Raw genomic sequence first — 19,819 nt, 5'->3', positions numbered from 1 at the left:
CTTTAACCTGTGCTTAATGTTCTCTCCACTCACATTGTCTGTACCTTTAAGACTTGATTACCTGTATAGACTCACATTCCAACCATTATTTTGTCAATTGAGTTTGTGTCTTTATATGCCCTGTTTGTAAATAGAACTCCCGCTCACCTGACGAAGGGGCAGTGCTCCGAAAGCTACTGGTTTTTGCTGCCTGTGGGACTTTAACCTCATGTTGTGAGACGTCTTACTGTGTTTACCCCAGTCCAACCTTGGCATCTCCACATCTTGGCTAATACCAGCAAGGATGCGAGTAAAGAGAATAATTGGAGCAGAGGACCTAATGGCCCATTGTATATCACTGGCTGTGGTAGAATGCTGGGAGATGGCATGACAGCTGACACTCAGCATTTCAAGCTTTTCGCAAGAATGCTGTTTACAAAAACACCACAGTGAAAAGTGAGAAGAAGGCCTTTTTACCCAGTCATCTTGTTAAAAGTTGTTGATGAGCCTGTCTCTCACTTCAGAGCTTCCTTAGAAAGCAACTGTTTTACCCCAGATACAGCAGTTTCTCCCTCCTGGGATATAAATCTTCATTTTGACTAACACTAATGGACCTACATCAGTGCCGGTGACCTTCTTTGTAGTAGTCTTTGCGGGCCCAGGAGTTTTACAGGCCAACTGTATGATGCTACATGATGGCATAAAATGCCTCTCCTACTCCACACATGGTACCACGGCTGGCCATTCTGTCAGCTGTCCTTTCGAATCAAATGTGATCTTTGTGGTTTCAAAATCCCTTCTCCTTTGTTGCTTAATTGTAACTCCAATCCAGACAAAATGAAGCCAAGTATGACAGCACCTTGGAATTTGAATGTCAGAACCACCTGAGCAACAGTGTAGGAATTCATGAGCAATGCCTTCCATAAGTGAGGTCTACACTGGAGACGCCACTTGTTTTGCCACAAGCTCAATGGCAAACAGCAGTGCAAACAATTAGTGTTCTATGGCATAATTCATGTGGGAAATGATTCAGGAGCTTACAATCCTCCAGTGATTAGATCATCTTCCAATGTTGTGTGGGCAAGGTGACAAATTACCACCTATACTACATATCATCCAAGGTTTAGCACTAGAACCCTCGCCACTCGGTGAGACGGTCATGGGGTTTAAGCCCCACTCAAAGTTCTCAAGTATGTAACCTAAGCTAAGGGAAAGCTGCGGAGTCCAATTGTAATTTTTTCTGGAAGAGACATTAAACTGAGCCCTGTTTGCCTTGTTAGCTGGATATAAAGAATCCTATAGCTCAGTTCGAAGTGTATTAGAGATCTGGTATCCTGACTATCTATGATGTGGAGATGCCGGTGTTGGACTGGGGTAAACGCTGTTCCAAAAGCTAGTGGCGTTTACTACCAAATAAACCTGTTGGACTTTAACCTGGTGTTGTGAGACTTCTTACTATCCTGGCTATCCCCCATCCACCATGAATACAACAGTCCCTCACTTCAGAACTTCCTTATCAGGAAGCTCTGGTTGCTTAACTACATAGATTTGTGGACGAGCTTGCAATGTGCAAATTGACTGCTATATCTGCTTACATTTTAACAAGAGATTAAACTTCGAAAGTACTTAATCGGTGATGGAGAATGTGCTGAAAATGTGAAAAGGTGCAAGTTTCTTTAGTGTGAAAGCAAGTCCTCCACTGGGATGTCCCACATGCAGGGGGTTCTCAATGGAACACATCCCGCCCGCCGCAGTCGTGGAACGCGCTTCATTGACAGGAAGGAGTTGCACTCCCTGAATGGGACTAGAGGGCATTGGTGAGGCCACATCTGGGGTATTGTGTGCAGTTTTGGTGTCCTTATCTGAGGAAGGATGTCCTTGCAACAGAGGGAATACAGCAAAGGTTTACCAGGCTGATTCCTGAGATGGCAAATCTGTCATATGCGGAAAGATTAAGTCGGTTCGGATTATGCTCACTGGAGTTTAGAAGAGTGAGAGGGGGTCTCATAAAAACTTATAAAACTCTAACAGGGTTAGACAGGGTAGATTCAGAAAGAATGTTACCAATGGTGGGTGAGTCCAGAATTAGGGATCACAATTTGAGGATAAGGGAAATTTATAGAACTGAGGTGAGAAGAAATTTCATCGCCTCTCTGTTTCAAGAAGATGACCATCATCCCGATACCTAAGAAAAACCAAGCGACATGCCTTAATGACTATCGGCTGGTGGTTCTGACATCCATCATTATGAAGTGCTACGAAAGGCTAGTCATGGCACGAATCAATTCCAGCCTCCCGGACTACCTGGATCCACTACAGTTTGCTTATCACAGCAACAGGTCAACAGTAGATGCCATCTCCTTGGCTCTGCACTCAACCCTGGAACACCTAACAAAGACACTTATGTCGGACTCCTGTTTATTGTCTACAGCTCAGCCTTCAACACCATTATTCCCACGAAACTCCTCTTGAAATTCCATGGCCTGGGCCTCAGCACCTCCCTCTGTGACTGGGTCCTGAATTTCCTGACTCACAGACCACAATCAGTAAGGCTAGGCAACAACACCTCTTCCACGATCATCCTCAGTGGTGCCCCACAAGACTGTGTTCTCAGCCCCCCACTATACTCTTTATGCAACTATGACTGTGTGGCCAAATTCCACTATAATTCAATTTTCACGTATGCTGAACATACCACCATAGTGGATCGGATTTCAAACAATGACAAGACAGGCTACAGGAATGAGATAGAGAAGCTTGGTATGGTTTCTGCTCAGCCCAAGACCACAAGGAATTACAAAAGGTCATGAATGTAGCCCAATCCATCACGCAAACCAGCCTCCCATCCATTGACTCTGTTTACACTTCCCGATGCCTCAGCAAAGCAGCCAGCATAATTAAGGATCCCACTCACCCCAGACATTCTCTCTTCCACTAATAAACTCAGCCACATCTGTGCAGAGGGAAAAGTTAATGTTTCAGGTTTAATTAGATCTGAAACATTAACTCTGCTTCTCTCTCCACAGATATCGCTGAATTATCCAGCATTTTTTGTTTTTATTTGTTTAATTACATACCTGTGTGGCCAAATTCCGCTCCAATTCCATTTTCAAGTTTGCTGATGGCATGTTAATAGTGAGTGGGATCTCAAACAACGATAAGACAAAGTACAGGAAAGAGATAGAGAATTTGGTGAAATGGTGCAACTACAATAAACTCTTCTTCAATGTCAGTAAAATGAAAGAGATACTCACCGACTTCAGGAAGCATAGTGAAGGACAGTGCCCAGTCTACATCAACAGTGACGAAGTGGTAATGGTTGAGAACTTCAAGTTTCTCAATGTCCAGATCACTAACAAACTATCCTGGTCCCTCCACGCTGGCGCTAACTCAAGAACAGCTTCTTCTCTGCTGCCACCAGACTTTTGAATACTGAATTGATCTTTCTCTACATCCTAACTATGACAGTAACGTTATATTCTGCACTTTCTCCTTTCATTCTCCCCATGAATGGAATGTTTTGTCTGTATAGTGCGAAAGAAACAGTACTTTTCACTGTATTCCAATACATGAGACAATAATAAATCAGATCAAACCTGGTGATGTTTCACAATGTTAAAGGGACTGGTTAAATGTAATTTTCTATTGTCGCCTGACTGAAAAGTATTAAAGATCCATTGTCTCAGCATCACCAGGATTGTTTGTTAGGGTGGCACAGTGGCACAGTGATTAGCGATGCTGCCTCACAGTGCCTAGCACTGCTGCCTCACAGTGCCAGGGACCCAGGTTTGATTCCCAGCTTGGGTCATTGTCTGTGCAGAGTCTGCACATTCTCACCTTGTCTGCATGGGTTTCCTCTGGGTGCTCTGGTTTCCTTCCACAGTCTGAAAGACATACTGGTTAGGTGCATTGGCCATGCTAAATTCTCCTTCAGTGTACCCGAACAGGCACCAAAGTGTGGTCATAGATGGCCCATGGTGTAGAAAGAGGCCATTTGGCCCATTGAGTCTGCACTGACCACAATCCCACCCAGGTCCTATTCCCGTAACCACACATATTTACCCTGCTAATCCCCTGATACTCGGGTTAATTTAGCATGGCCAGTCAACGTAACCCACACACCTTTGGACTGTGGGAGGAAACCCTCGCAGACATGGGGAGAAAGTGCAAACTCTGCACACAGACAAGCTGGGAATCGAACTTGAGTTCCTGGCACTGTGAGGCAGCAGTGTGAACCACTGTGCCACCATACCACCACCCCTGGGGTGACAGGGGGATTTTCACAGCAACTTCATTGCAGTGTTAATGTAAGCTGTCTTGTGACACTAACAAATAAACGTTAACTTTTACTACTTTATCAATGTCTTCCAAATGCCGTTCCCCTTTGAAAAACATTGATGATACCCATAGGCAGCTACACAATCCGTGTGCAGGATGTTCCTCAATCTGCGGCTTTATATGGCGAGTTAAGATGTTCATTTCAAATAGATGAGTGGGGGAACTCCAGACAAACTGTTTGCCTTCTTGTATCATCAGAAGAAAGTGATTGTCAGGTCCACCACCTTGGTAACGAAGTTGAAAGAAGGCAGGGGCTTTTTTAAAAAAAAAATCACATTCTTTTCTTGGCCTTTGGCAGCTTTGTGGGGGGTGCAAGTCTATTCCCCAATCCAAACAATTAACCCATTCATCATAAGTGTTTTAGGACTGTGATGATGAAGCTCCCCCTTTAACAGCAGATTCAGATTAAAGTCATGACCGTGCAGAGGGAGAGGAAAAAAAACACTGCCTTGAAGCACCAATTAACATTGCAAAAACCAAGCTTCACGCTTACAAATGCTTCATGTCCCTCAGTTCCATTTCCTACGTTGACTCTTAAGAGGTAAACTTTAATAAGATAGTAAAACAGTGAGGTTGATTTTTCTTTTTTGCAAGCAATATACTCCCTTTTCATCCAAGTTCACATAAAAATGACATTGCAGAGGCATTGCAGAACATATGCTTACCTCCGTGGCTAATGAAAACCATAAAATTAAACCTGTACTTAATGAAGTAACATATGTCCAGCTCTCGTATAAAAGCAGTCGGGAAAGCTGATTAGGATACCAGCGTGGTCCTGTTTAGTTTCTTCTAGGTTCGTAAAGTAGAAAGGGAGGGGGGGTGGTGGTGTTGGAGAGATAGCTGCAATGGTTCAAATTAAATAGCATTTAAGTCACAGATTGACTGCAGAATCACAACTGAGTGCACTAGATGTGGATGTTTCAGAAGGCGTCATTCTCAACGCAATACAATGCAAACAATCGCATCGAGCTGCACACCTTTTTGTGTACCAACCAAATAAACAAAATCAAATTAACTCAGGGATAACTCAAAAAAGGGCCGCTCCCTAAAAAGGGAGCTGAAATAAAAGACAAAACAGAAAGGAAACTTAAAGCATCAAATTAAATTGTGATTATCGAGGTCGATAGTACACCCCAGTCCGTATGGTGCCCAGTGGGCACGGAAGGCATCAACTATGCCCCCAGACACCGCATGCTCCCTTTCCAGGGGCACCTGGCTGCTAATGTAGCCTTGGTAGAGGGACAGACTTTTTTTTTAACCAAAAATATACTTTATTCATTAAAAAAAACTCGATTAATCTATTTCAAATATACAGGGCTTTGAATAGCAAACACAACGTGGAATCAAAACACTTTTACAGATCTGTACAAATTACAATGACTACATTTCGAAACTTAAAAAAGTATATCCATGCCTCGATATTTACAGATTTGTTCTGATTACAATGATTACATTTCAATACCTAAACCTTTCTACATGCCTCAATAAATTACTGTGTGCCGTTAGTGCTCAGATTAGCACACAGCTCCGCAGGTCGAGGGTATTCTGCAGTTCCCGGGCCCTCGGTCTGCCTCCGTTAAAAGGCCTTACAGTGTGGCCTTTCCCCACTGTGCCTTTGCGGCAGCTGCCCCAAGCTTCAGCGCGTCCCTCAGCACGTAGTCCTGGACCTTGGAATGTGCCATTGTGCAACACTCGGTCGAGGACAGTTCTTTGACAGACACTCAGGGTGGACAACCCCCTCGATTGCCCGCTGCCTGGATCTATTCATGGCAAGGCATCAAGCTGTAACTAAGCTGACACCTTTGCGTCCAGCTGATTAGTTTATAAAGTATTAGACAACTTCATTAAATACTATTCTGTTGAAAAACATACTTTAGTGTGGACGGGGAAGACAGGAGCTCGAGTGGGTCACAATCATTTTCCTTCAGTTTCAAATCAAGACTAAAGCATTAATTCCATGTACAGTACATTAGCGCAAATCACTATGTGCATTGTCAAGTAAATACTGGGATGTCACAATGTTTACCATTTAACCCACCCCCCTTGCTGCAGGACAGTGGTCTCAACAAGTAGGAGGGCTGTAAAAACCAGCGAAATGTTCGCAATGCCTTTGAGATGTCAGATTGCAAACCTTATTTCAAAGGGTGGAATGCTGTTTATTTTTAGGAGAGACATTTATCAAAATAGCTTACATTTTCGAACCAAAATGTGTGTAATTCTGACGCCTAATGAATGGCACGGTCTGTATGTAATTGAGTTTGGACATGAAAGGAAGTCAGAGCATGAGGCGACGGCCGTGATCAATCAGAAAGAGAGGCCAGAAAGAGAGAGAGCTCACTGGGGAGTGGAACTGGTCTAGCTTGTTAAAAATATAAAGGGGTGATGTGTGTTGGCAGTGATAGTCCAGGCTTGAACAAATGGACTGCGCTGAGTTACCTCATGGTGAGTTGATAATAGGAGTGCTAAAATTGGGCTGAGTTGAGGAGTGGAGAATCGCAGAGTTCCCGTGTGCGGGAGTGTCCATCGTGTGAGTATGTGTTTGTGTGAGACAAGAGGTAGAGATGCTAGCGTTGGGGATAGGGCCTGGGTGGGATTGTGCTCGGTGCAGACTCGATGGGCCAAATGGCCTTTTTCTGCACTGTACGGTTTCTATGATTCTTCTTCTATGACTGGGGTGGGTGGTCACAATAAGAAGTTTTACGATATCAGGTTAAAGTCCAACAGGGGTTTATTTGGAATCACGAGCTTTCGGAGAACTGCTCCTTCATCAGGTTCCATTACTGTGTGTGAGACATGAAATGGCGAGATTGGGAGTATCGAGGGAGTGCTGCATTGACAGAGATGCCACCTTTCAAAAGCTCCAGCTGCTGTGTCTGCATCCTGAGGCACAGTTTCAGGAAGTTCTCCCCAGTGTCCTGGCTGACATTTATCTCTCAATCCACGTCACTAAAACAAATTATCTGGTCATTATCACATTGCTGTTTGTGGGAACTTGCAATGCTGGGACCTTTCCACATTACACTTCAAAGCACTTAATTAGGACATGCTGAGATTGTTATATTAATGTGCTTGTTTCTTTGACATTATGCCCTCTACACTCAGAACATCTCCTGAATTTCACTATGCTGCCTCATGCACCCAGAGAGTCATTAAATCGTAGAATTGTACAAAGTTTATACCCAATTGTATCTGCACTAGCCAAAGAACCGACCACACCAACCTAATCCCACTTTCCAGCATTTGGCCACTAGCCCTGCAGGTTCTGGTACACCTGATATATGTCAAGGCACCTTTTAAATAAGATGGTACACTCACACTCACAGTATGCACACTCACACTCGCAATCTTTCCAACAGCAGGAACTCTGTGTGATTTTTCATTCCTCAACTGAACAACATGAAGACCTCCAATCCTCCAGCACCTCACCCCGTATCCAGTCAGGATTGGAAAATGATGGTTGGATCCTTCATAATTTCCTCTCCGGTTTCTTGTTACAGCCTGGAGAACAGTTCACCTAGCCCTGTGACTTATCCACTTTCAAAGATGCTAAGCCTCTTAATGTGCAGTTGCTGGTGTTGGACTGGGATAGGCACAGTAAATAGTCTCAAAACACCCGATGAAAGCTCATGCTACTAAATAAACCTGTTGGGCTTTAACTTGGTGTTGTGAATATATCCTCTCTCCCCATGTTTATCCCGTCTGATACTTCACCCTCCCCCTTCTTATCAATACTGTTGGCATCCTCGCCCCCTCTATTGTGCAGACAATCACAGAGGGCGGAAATTTTCCGTCCCGTCTGCCATGGGTATCGTAGCGGGCGGGACACAGAGCATTCAAAGACCGTTGACCTTGGGTGGAATTTTCTGGGATTGGGGGGAGCGCAGCTGGAAAACCCTGCCCAAAATGTTCATTTGGACAGATAACTGCATCTTCTGCCTCCACACATAGGTTACTTTTTTGGTTACTCTTTTCTCAGTTATTCTCTTACTCTTAATATATTGATAAAACATCTTTGCACTGTCCTTGATTTTGCTTGTCAATATTCTTTCATGCCCTCTCTTTGCATTCCTAATTTCCCTCATGAGTTCACCCCTCCTCTTTCTCTACACCTCTCACCCTTTTTGTGGTATTTATTTCTTGTGTCTGACATAAGCTTTCCTCTTCTGCCTTATCTTACCCTGTAAGCTCTTTGATATCCTCTTTATTTATCCGTCCCATTCTTTTTCTTTGTGGGAACATGCTCACGCTGAACCCCTTGAATCTCCCCTTTGAACAATTCCCACTGCTGTGACGCTGATTTAAGTATAAATAATGAATAGCTCTTCTAATGAGAAAAAATGCTGACATCTACAGAGAACTATATCCTACCAAGGTTCAATTTGACTTATTATTGTCACATGTATTAGTATATAGTGAAAAGTATTGTTTCTTGTGCGCTATACAGACAAAGCATACTATCCACAGAGAAAGAAAGGAGGGAGTGCAGAATGTAATCATAGAATCCCTACAGTACAGAGGAGGCCATTTGGCCCATCGAGTCTGTACTGACCACAATCCCACCCAGGCACCACTCTCATAATCCTATGCATTTACCCTGCTAATCCTCCTGACGCCACAGTCAATTTAGCGTGGACAATCAACATAACCCACATATTTTTGGATTTGTGGGAGGAAACCAGAAAACCTGGAGAGTTAAAAGAATAAAAAAGCATTTATAATTTCGGAGTAATTACTTTACGTACCCAGAATGAGCCTCACAAAGGACAACCCCCCCCACCCCCCCACATTCCTGACCCCCCCCCACCGGACTACCTCATACCTCCCCAACAAGGAATGCCACCCCCCCCCATAGTACTCCTTATGCCCCCTTTCATCTGACCCTCCCCCCCACAACTCAACCAGTCACACCCCACCATCGACCCAACTAACCCTGACCCAATTCCTACTCCCACACCAAACCGACCTCCACCGCAATGATTCCACCCGACCCTCAACTCCCTGTCACCCAATAAGCATCCCCCCCGCTGCTGTGTCCATACCGCCCTGGTGTCCAACCGTTCCCCCACCACCACCACAATGACCTGAACCGTATCCACCGCCCTGTCGGAGATCCTGATGTCTGAACCCTGATGTCCACTCCCCACTACGCCACTGATGTCTGACTCCCCTCCCATGTCAGAACCGTCCACGCCCCCCATATCCAACCATCCCAAAATCCAATCCCCCATCACCTCCCAATGTCCAACTCTCCACCCATGTCTGAATATCCACCTCCACATTCCATTCACTTATCTTAGATACTTACCTTCTCCCTAGTTTGTTATTTGGAATGGGATATTTAAACTCACTTGCCTTATGTCAGCTCATGTCGTTAGAGAAAGGCATGTCCTCCTTCTGCGCTGAGTAAATCTTCCCAGGCCTGAGTTATCAGAACATAAGAACTAGGAACAGGAGTAGGCCATCTGGCCCCTCGAGCCTACTCTGCCATTCAGTGACATGATGGCTGATCTTTTTGTGGACTCAGCTCCACTTACCTGTCCACTCACCGTAACCTTAATTCCTTTACTGTTGGAAAATATATCCATCCTTGCCTTAAAAGCATTCAACAAGGTAGCCTCAACTGCTTCACTGGGCAGGGAATTCCACAGATTCGCAACCCTCTGGATGAAGAAGTTCCTCCTCAACTCAGTCCTAAATCTGAGTCAGAAAGGTCAGGTACATCAGGCGCTTTGGAATGTCAGCAGAGGTAACTTAGTACAGGGTGACAATCCGCTACAGACTATCACTCCAAGGAAAGTACAGCCCATTGTTATTTGAGGAATCTCGCTGTACACAAATTGGCTGATGCGTTTTTTAATGTAACAGCAGTGACTGTAATTCAGAAATATATGGGTAGCACGATAGCACAGTGATTAGCACTGCTGCTTCACAGTGCCAGGGACCCGGGTTCGATTCCCAGCTTGGGTAACAGTCTGTGTGAAGTTTGCACGTTCTCCCTGTGTCTGCATGCGTTTCCTCCAGGTTTCCAGTCTGAAAGACTTGCTAGTTAGGTGCATTGACCTGAACAGGCACAAGAGTGTGGCGATAGGGGACTTTCACAGTAACTTCATTGCAGTTTTGATGTAAACCTTACTTATGACCAATAAATAAACTTTACTTTTTTGGAGAGTCCTGCTCTTGCGAAAGATCACGTGAAAGACATAATACATTTTACACAATCACCAAGCAAGAGTGTTGTCTTCCTGTTGGGGAATATTTCGGTAGTCATGGGCATTTGGCTTCTGATCTTCTGGTAAGTGTTCTCCAAGGCGGCCTTCATGACACACGATAGCGCAGAGTTGCTGAGCAGAGACTGATAGCCAAGTTCTGCACGTATGAGGATGGCCTCAACCGGGATCTTGTGTTCATGTCACACTATCTGTAACCCCAATGACTTGCCTGGGTTGCAAAATCTCACTAACTTTCCTGTCTGGAGACAATACACATCTCCTTAATCTGTGCTTAACGCTCTCTCCACTCACATTGTCTGTACCTTTGAGACTTGATTCCCTGTAAAGGCTCGCATTCCAAGTATTGTTTTGTAAATTGAGTTTGTGTTTTTATATGCCCTGTTTGTGAACAGAACTCCCATTCACCTGATGAAGGAGCAGCAAGCGCTCTGAAAGCTAGTGGCTTTTGTTACCAAATAAACCTGTTGGACTTTAACCTGGTGTTGTGAGACTTCTTACATTGTGAAAGATGCCAGAGAAATAAATTTCTTTTATGATGGACGATGCAATTAATGGGTAGAGCTTAGAGTGAATGCATCCTGCAGGAAAAGCAAAACGGAAATGATTAACATACAATAGATTTCTAAATTTGTTCTGTGTTCTTTCCATTAGTTTCATTTTGCAACAACATGGAAATAATCCTACAAACAAGATGTGCATTTCATTAGTTGAAATAATTGGTTCGGAAGATAAATTAAATGCCATACAAACCACGTAAACCTATGTATTTTATTTTGTGGTTGAATTATTTCTGTGAGATCAGTAATTACTCTGTTTTATGGCTTATAGCAGTGGCGACACTTCATAAGTACCTCACTGCTATTGGACTGATGCACAGAAAGACTTAACTCAGTTATCTGTGTGTAGTGTTATAGTGAATATAATCTAGGCAGCAAGCTAACAAACTGCAGGTGCTGCTAATATGAAACATAAAGTGCTGGAAACACTATACGCCCGCCAGTCAGACGGCATCTGTGGAGAGAACAGAGGAACTAACAACCCAGCCTGGAGTGCTGGGCTGGATCTACATTCCAGGATCTTGATCTCAACCCCGGCTGAATTCCGAGTCAGGAAATTCATGGGAACCAAAAGATGAGCAACTCCACCCTCAGAGGTGGGAGTTTCCGACGTAGAGAGGGGCACGCAAGGTGGAGGCATCCTCCGGAGATGTTTTATAAATAAAAAGCAGTCAATAGTGGTCAAATCAGCATTGTGGAGGCGCATGTTGTGGCCACCTCACAGCAGGGTCGGAAGGTGGGGGGTGGTGATGGTGTCTGGAATGCTTCCATCACTCCCCCCCCACCCCCACCTTCCCCTCACGCCCCACCCTCCGCTAATCCCTGTTGGCCACCAGGAGACTGTCTCCATTCATTGGTTGGGATTTGGTCTCGAGCGGAGTCACAGATACAGACTGGGAAATTACCAGTCAGCAGCAGCAGAGTTGCCCTAATTGGCCTTTTAAGGGGCTTAATATGATACCTCAATTTTTGGGTCCCCCCTACAACCAGTCTCTGCAAAGTTAACCCTAGGGATAGAAACATGCCATCAAACCTGCACAGTTGCAATAGGAGTTGGCAGGCCCCTCCTTCACTACCCTTCTAAATTCCAGCCCGTAAATAAAACGCCGGAAGTCCTCACTAGGTTAAGCAGCAACTGTGGAGAAAGGAAAACAGAATTAATCCCTTCCTCTGAATGAGGAAAATGTTCGCGAGGTGTCAGAGGTAGGAGGGGGACCGAGAGGAATGTACTGCCATAGGGTGCTAGTTAAGCAAATATAAATGGCTGAAGGGACTATAATGGGAGGCAAAGGGAGTTGATTATGGAGCAAATGTCCAGGAGCACAGAAAATGTAAAATGGCAACGGAACCATTCCCGTCAGCAGCCTGAGAAAGCAGTGGTTATGATCTGATACTGTTCTTTTATTATCTGACACAATTCTTGCTTTCTCCCTCAGCTGCAACAAAATTCTCTCCTGCACTTTTTTTTTGTTGATGGAGTAAATAAAGTGGAACAAAATGTACGGTAAATCTATATTTTGCATATCCTTCCCTGACAATCACGCCACGTTCCTGCTGCAGCAAGGTCGGAGAATTTGGCAGCCAACCAATTCTCTGTTCACTGTGGCGGGATTGGAAAAAATCCCGCCAGCGTGAACAGCTGTAAGATTCTGGCTTTGCTTTTACACAGCATTTGTAACGACCTCACAAATATCCCACAGGGCTTTGCAGTCAAGGCAATGTAGTCAATGTTGTAGTGTGGGAGACATGGCAGCCAATTTGCACACAGCAGACTCCCACTATTGCTATCACTAGACAAATCTGATTATTTCGCTCAGTGATGGCAATTGAGGGATGCAAATTGGCAAGGATAACATGCAAAACTCCTTTGCTCTCCTTTGAAAACGTGTCCTGGTATCTTTTACATCCACCTGAGACGCTGTCTAGACATCTCAACCAAAAGGCAGCGCTTCTGGCAATTTGGCACTCCCTCAGTACTGCGCTAGAGTGCCAGCCTAGGTCAGACTCAATCTCTTGAACCCTCGATTCCCTGACTGAGAGGGGAGAGGACTGCTGGCTGAACCATTGCGAATAACCTTCACTAACCATGGTTAAACACTCATGAGCAATATAAACCTTTTCAGGTACATTGTAAGCTCTGTAAGTATTGGATAACCTTTAGAGAAGGAAAGGACTGGCGTATTTGTTTGACAACCACTCTGAAACATTTTCATTATGGGGTAGGTCAAAGGTTCATCATCAGACTCATAGAAAAACAATGGGGGCTTTAACTTTCTGTTTCTTTTTCACTCATCTGATGACCACATGATAACTTTGAAGGAGCACATTAAGGACATTCTGTAGGTTACTGCCAGTAAGGAGCTTTTATTGCCCGACGATGCTGGTTTTAGTTCCAATTGTCAGTAGGTTCACAGTCGACTAAGTCTGTTTTACGCCAATTTGGCGTAGCAAATGTGAAAATTATAGAGGTTGAAGCTTTTCTCGTGGAGATTTTTGGAAACAATGCTGAGATTGTGCATGATGCTTTTCCTAATTCTCAGCTTCAGTTTCCTTCCATTCTTTAAAATTCAGTTTGGAATTTGCGGGGTGGGCTGTAGGCCACATCTCAGGATTCTTGGTTCATCCTTTGGTCACTGGTTAAAGCAGGAAGTCAAACCAAGTTATGTTGCAAGGGGATTTATTGGATTCAGTCAGGATATTGTTGATTTTATAAATAAGTCATTGGAAACTTCCCATTGAGGCCTTCCACTTCTCTGTGCATCATGATAGGTATTTTTGTGCTGTGGTTTTCCCCAACGCCCACTTTCAATTCATATCAACTATTAAATATGATTGGAATTAATACCCTCCATCTTTTGTTTGGGTGGCACAGTGGTTAGCACTCCAGCCTCACAGCGCCAGGGACCCGGGTTCAATTCCTAGCATGGGTGACTGTATGGAGTCTGCATGTTCTCCCCGTGTCTGCGTGGGTTCTGGCTTCCTCCCACAATCTGTTTGGGTGCATTGGCCATGCTAAATTCTCCCTCAGTGTACCCAAACAGGCGCCGGAGTGTGGCGATTAAGGGATTTTCACAGTAACTTCATTGCAGTGTGAATGTAAGCCTACTTGTGACTAATAAATAAACTTCAATACCTCCATCTTGAACAGAATTCTCCAGCCTCCCCCGGAAATTCTCCAGTCTTGCTGCAGTGAATGAAGACTTGGCTGAGTGCCAAGTTCTCATTGGCAGCGGTAGCAAGGCATGTGAGACCGGAGAATTCCAGCCCTTGGCGCACCTTATAACTTCAAATGTTCAATGGGTTCTGGAATATTAGAACAGAATCACAGAATCCTACAGTGCAGTAAGAAGCCATTGAAGTTGCACTGACTCTCCAAAAGAGCATCCCACTTATGCCCTCCCCTCTGCCTTATCCCTGGAACCCCTTGCATTTACCATGGTAAATCCATTTAACCTATATATCTTGAGACACTGAGGGGCAATTTACCACTACCAATCCACTTAACCTGCACATCCTTGGACTATGGGAGGAAGCTGGAGCACCCGGAGGAAACCCATGCAGAAATGGGGAGAATGTACAAACTCAACACAGTCACCCAAGACTGGAATTGAACCTGGATCCCTGGGGCTGTGAGGTGACAGTGCTAACCACTGTGCCACCGTGCTGCTTTCACCCTTAGCACCATCAGCGATGCCCTCCTCACGCAGGCAGGAGTTTCAAGTATTAATCTAGAGATCTTGTTGGTAATTTCTCAATACTTTGACTGTGCAAAATACTATTCTTAAATTAAGCCCATGTAAGAATCTCATGCAGGGCTGTTAGTTGATGGTGAGTGTACCAAAGGTCATTGAAAACACACAACAACAACCTCTATTTATATAGCACCTGTAATTATGAACTGTCCCAAATGACTTTACAGGAGAATAATAAAACAAAGTAGAGCCACATGAGGAGATATCGGTCAGGTGATTAAAAGCTGGTCAAAGAGGAAGGCTTTAAGCAGAGTCTCAAATGAGGAAATATGGATGGAGAGTTAGTTATAGGAAAGGAATTTCAGAGGTTGGAGCCAAAGCTATTGGAGGCACAGCCATCAATGGTGGAGAAATTATAATTGTGAATATACAAGAGGTCAAATTGAGAGGAACACAGGTAACTTGAAGGGCTGTGGGGTTGAGGAAATGTACAGGGACAGGGAAGGTTAAGGGTATGGAGGGATTTGAAAACAAAGATGAGAATTTTGAAAGCCAAGATGTTTTTTGACTGGGAGTCAATCGAGATTACTAAGAACGTGGAAGGTGAATGGGGCTTGAGTGTGTCTCCATCATGGAACCATAGACATTATACAGCATAGAAGGGGACCATTCAGCCTATCTTGTTCATGACACAGTGGCACAAGGTGGCGCAGTTGTTAGCACCAGGGACTCGGGTTCGATTCCCGGCTTGGGTCACTATCTGTGCAGAGTTTTCACTTTCTCCCCATGTCTGCATGGGTCTCCTCCAATTGCTCCAGTTTCCTCCCACAGTCCATAGAATCCCGACAGTACAGAAAGAGGCCATTCGGCCCATCGAACCAGCACTGACAACGATCCCATCTATTCCCAACCCATAAAATCCCATGTATTTACCCTGCTAGTTCCCCTGGCACTAACGGGCAATTTACCACAGCCTATCAACCTTACCTGCACATCTTTGGTGTGTGAGAGGAAACCGGAGCACCCGGAGGAAACTCAGCAGACACAGGAAGAACGTACAAACTCCACACAGGCAGATACCCAAGGTCAGAATTGAACACGGGCCCCTGGTGCAGTGAGGCAGCAGTGTTAACCACTGATGATGTGCTAGGTAGGTGGATTGGCCATGCTAAATTCTTCCTCAGTGTACCCAAACATGCACTGGTGTGTGATGAACAGGATTTTCACAGTAACTTCATTGCAGTATTAATGTCAGCCTATCTGCGACACTAATAAGTAAACATGAACCTAAAGAAAGACACCCAAGTGCTGTCTTTAATCCCATCTTCCTGCACATGGTCCAGAGCCCTGCAAATTACAACAATTAAGCTACATCTCTTTGCTGTTTTACTTAGTATTTGATGTGTGTGTTTTCTACTGGCACTTGTCGGTTCTCATAAGCCTTGGGCCAATTCTTTCATTGCCTTCAGCAAGTAGCACTAATCATGTAAACATTGGCTGTTTCTCAATACCAACGAGTGTTACTTGATGCCAGTGTAACTAACCAGATTTTACTGTCAATTTTATTTCAAGTATATCGGATGGAGGATGGCTATTATTTTTGGGAGCCTGGGACACACGGGTAGTGTGGTGGCATAGTGGTTAGCACTGCTGCCTCACAGCTCCAGGGACCCAGGTTCGATTCTCGGGTTGGGTCACTGTTTTGTGGAGTTTGCATGTTCTCCCCATGTCTGCGTGGGCTTCCTCCAGGTGCCCCATTTTCCTCCCACAGTCCAAAGACTGTTAGGTTGATTGGCTGTGCTCAGTTGCCCTTTAGTGTTCCGGGATTTGTAGCTAGAGGGATTAGTGGGATAAATATGTAGGGTTACAGGAATAGGGTCTTGGTGGAATTGTTGGTGGTGCAGACTCGATGGGCCAAATGGCCTCCTTCTATACTGTAGGAATTCTATGCATACATGAGATGTTTTGAACATTTGCCTAGGTCTCTGCCTGTCTTCACTCCCCATGAGTGATGCGAGGTGCTGACACTCAGAAGTGGAAAGAAAAGTACTTTTCAGTGGAATTGCTTCCACGGTGGCACAGTGGCATGGTGGTTGGCACTGCTGCCTCACAGTGCCAGGGATATGGGCTCGATTTTTGGCTTGGGTCACTGTCTGCGTGGAGTTTGCACATTCACTCCGCGTCTGTCCCATGCTTTTCCTCCAGGTGCTTTGGTTTCTTTCTGCCGTGCAAAAGACATGCTGCTTAGATGAATTGGCCATGCTAAGTTGCCCCTAAATGTCAGAGGAATTAGCTAGGGTAAATTCATAGGGTGATGGGGTGAGGGCCTGGATGGGATTGTGGTCGGTGCAGACTCGATGGGCTGAATGGCCTCCTTCTGCACCGTAGGGATTCTATGATTACATGCAAACCTCCCTTTGTCGTTTCCGTTGTAAACACTGACAGCATAAAGACGAAGGCCCCATGAACCTCTCTCTGTCCAAATGATATCGATAACTGCAAAGGCCTTCACTTTCAATTTTCCAGTTCAAAAAAATTCAGTGTGGAACTGCTTCAGCGAAAGGAAATCATAATTTAAAACATTCATCCTGTCATCTCGGACAAATGTTCCCACTTTTCCAAAGTAAAAACACAGTAGGAAATGAAAAATATTGAGTCAGTACAATCTGTCACTGTACACTCATGCTCTACAATCTTTGGGCTTGGCATGAATGCTTACACTCTAACCCCAGCCAGAGTCAAGCCAATTGCTCTGTCGTTGCTAAGACATCAACATCCACATCATAATCCCTTCTTCCCAGTGCTGAGTCAATTTGGTCTGATTTTTAAAAAATTCATTCCTGGGACATGGGTGTCGCTGGCTGGCTAGCACTTATTGCCCACCCCTTGTTGCCCTTGAGAAGGTGGCAGTGAGCCACCTTCTTGAATCACTGCAGTCCGCACGCTTGTGGATTGACCCACGACATCGTTAGGGAGGGAATTCCAGGACTTTTGACCCAGCGACTGCGAAGGAATGGCGATATATTTCCAAATCAGGAGGGTGAGTGGCTTGGAGGATTGTCCCATGTATTTCTTATGTTCTTATTCGTTGCCCTTGTCCTTCGAGGTGGGAGTGGTTGTGGATTTGGAAGCTGCTGTCTAAGGATCTTTATGACCTTGCAGATAGTCCGCACTGGTGCCACTGAATGTTGGAGGGAGTGGATGTGGTGTAAATCAAGTGGGCTTTGTCATGGATAGTGTTTGAGCTTCTTGGGTGTTGTTGGAGCTGCACCCATCCAGACAAGGAGGGAGTATTCCTTCACACTCCTGACTTGTGGCTTGCAGATGATGGACAGGCTTTGGGGAGTCAGGGGGTGAGCTACATAGAATCATCAGGCACTTGATCAGGAATGATATTCCCAGATACCCAACCTTTGGTGTTTAATTTTCTCAATATTAAGGCAGATAGAACAACAGCAACTTGTATCCAGTGCCTTTAATGCAATGACACACCCCTAGGAGCTTTGCAGGAGGATTATAAAAACTGAACTGGTTCAATGTGGGGTATCTCAAGAACAGCAGTGGGCAGTCTTCAAAATGAGGTGTCAAACCTGGTGAAGCTACAATACACATGACTAGTGTACCGAGCAGCAGGAGCAGTATATGACAGACCTCGCAATCCCACAGTCAACGCTTCAGACTGAAGCCTTGCCACATCCAGCTGTGAATGGTAGTGGACAATTAAACAGGTAACCGGTGGAAGAGGCTCCACAAATATCCCCATCCTCAACGGTGGGGGTATAGAACCCTACAGCACAGAAAGAGTTTGTTCGGCCCATCGAGTCAGCACCGAACACAATCCCACTCAAGCCCTATCCCCATATCCCTACATATTTTACCCACTTATCCGTCTAACCTACACATCTCAGGACACTAAGGGGTAATTTTGTAGCATGGCCAATCAACCTAACCTGCACATCTTTGGACTGTGGGAGGAAACCGGAGTACCCGGAGGAAACCCTTGCAGACACGAGGAGAATGTGCAAACTACACACAGATCCGAGCCGGGGATTGAACCCAGGTCCCTGGAGCTGTGAAGCAGCAGCACTAACCACTGTGCTACCGTGCCACCCAAACACTTGGGCCAACACATCAGTGCAGAAGACAAGCATTTGCAGCCACCTTCAGCCGGAAGTGCCGAGTGGATGATCCATCCCGGTCTCCTCCTGAGGTTCCTAGTGTCACAGGTACCGGTCTTCAGCTAATTTGATTCACTCCACATGAAGAATCGGCTGGAGGCACGAGCAACTGCACAGGCTGTGGGACCTCCCTGACAAAATTCCAGAAATAGCACTGAAGAATTGTGTAGCCACGCCCCGAAACAAGCTGTTCCAGTACAGCTACAAAACCAGCAATGTGGAAAATTGCCCGGGTATGTCCTGGTCCACAAAAAAACAGAACAAATCCATCCTGGCTAATTACCAATCACCAGTCTACTCTCAATCATCAGCAAAATGATAGAAATAGTTGGCAACTATCAACATCCTGGCGGTTACCATTGACCAGAAGCTGAACTGGACTAGCCATATAAACACTGATTACCAGAGCAGGTCAGAAGCTGGGCATTCTGTGGTGACTAATTCACCTCCTGAACCCTCCCCCACACCAAAGCCAGACCACCATCTATAAGGCACAAGTTCGGAATGTAATGGAATATTCTCCACGTGCCTGAATGAGTGCAGCTCCAACAACACTCTGGTGATAAAGCTTGGTATCAACCAGCGACCTATTTGATTGGCACCCCATCTGCCATCTTAAACATTCACTTCTTCCTGGAGACACACAGTGGCAGCCTAATGCTCATCTTCCAAACCCGTGATGTTTGCCACCTAGAAGGACAAGCAAATGTATGGAAACACTCCAAGCAACACACGATCCTGACTTGATGGTTAGATCACCGTTCCTCCATTACCGCTGGGTGAAAATTTTAAGCTCCCCTCCAAACCCACTCACCATCCTCACTTGGAAATAGGTGTGAATTGTC

Source organism: Carcharhinus amblyrhynchos, chromosome 6, assembly GCF_965287045.1.
Source record: "Carcharhinus amblyrhynchos chromosome 6, sCarAmb.v2.hapA, whole genome shotgun sequence".
In the NCBI taxonomy this organism is placed as follows: domain Eukaryota; kingdom Metazoa; phylum Chordata; class Chondrichthyes; order Carcharhiniformes; family Carcharhinidae; genus Carcharhinus; species Carcharhinus amblyrhynchos.
This window is presented reverse-complemented; position numbering follows the sequence as displayed.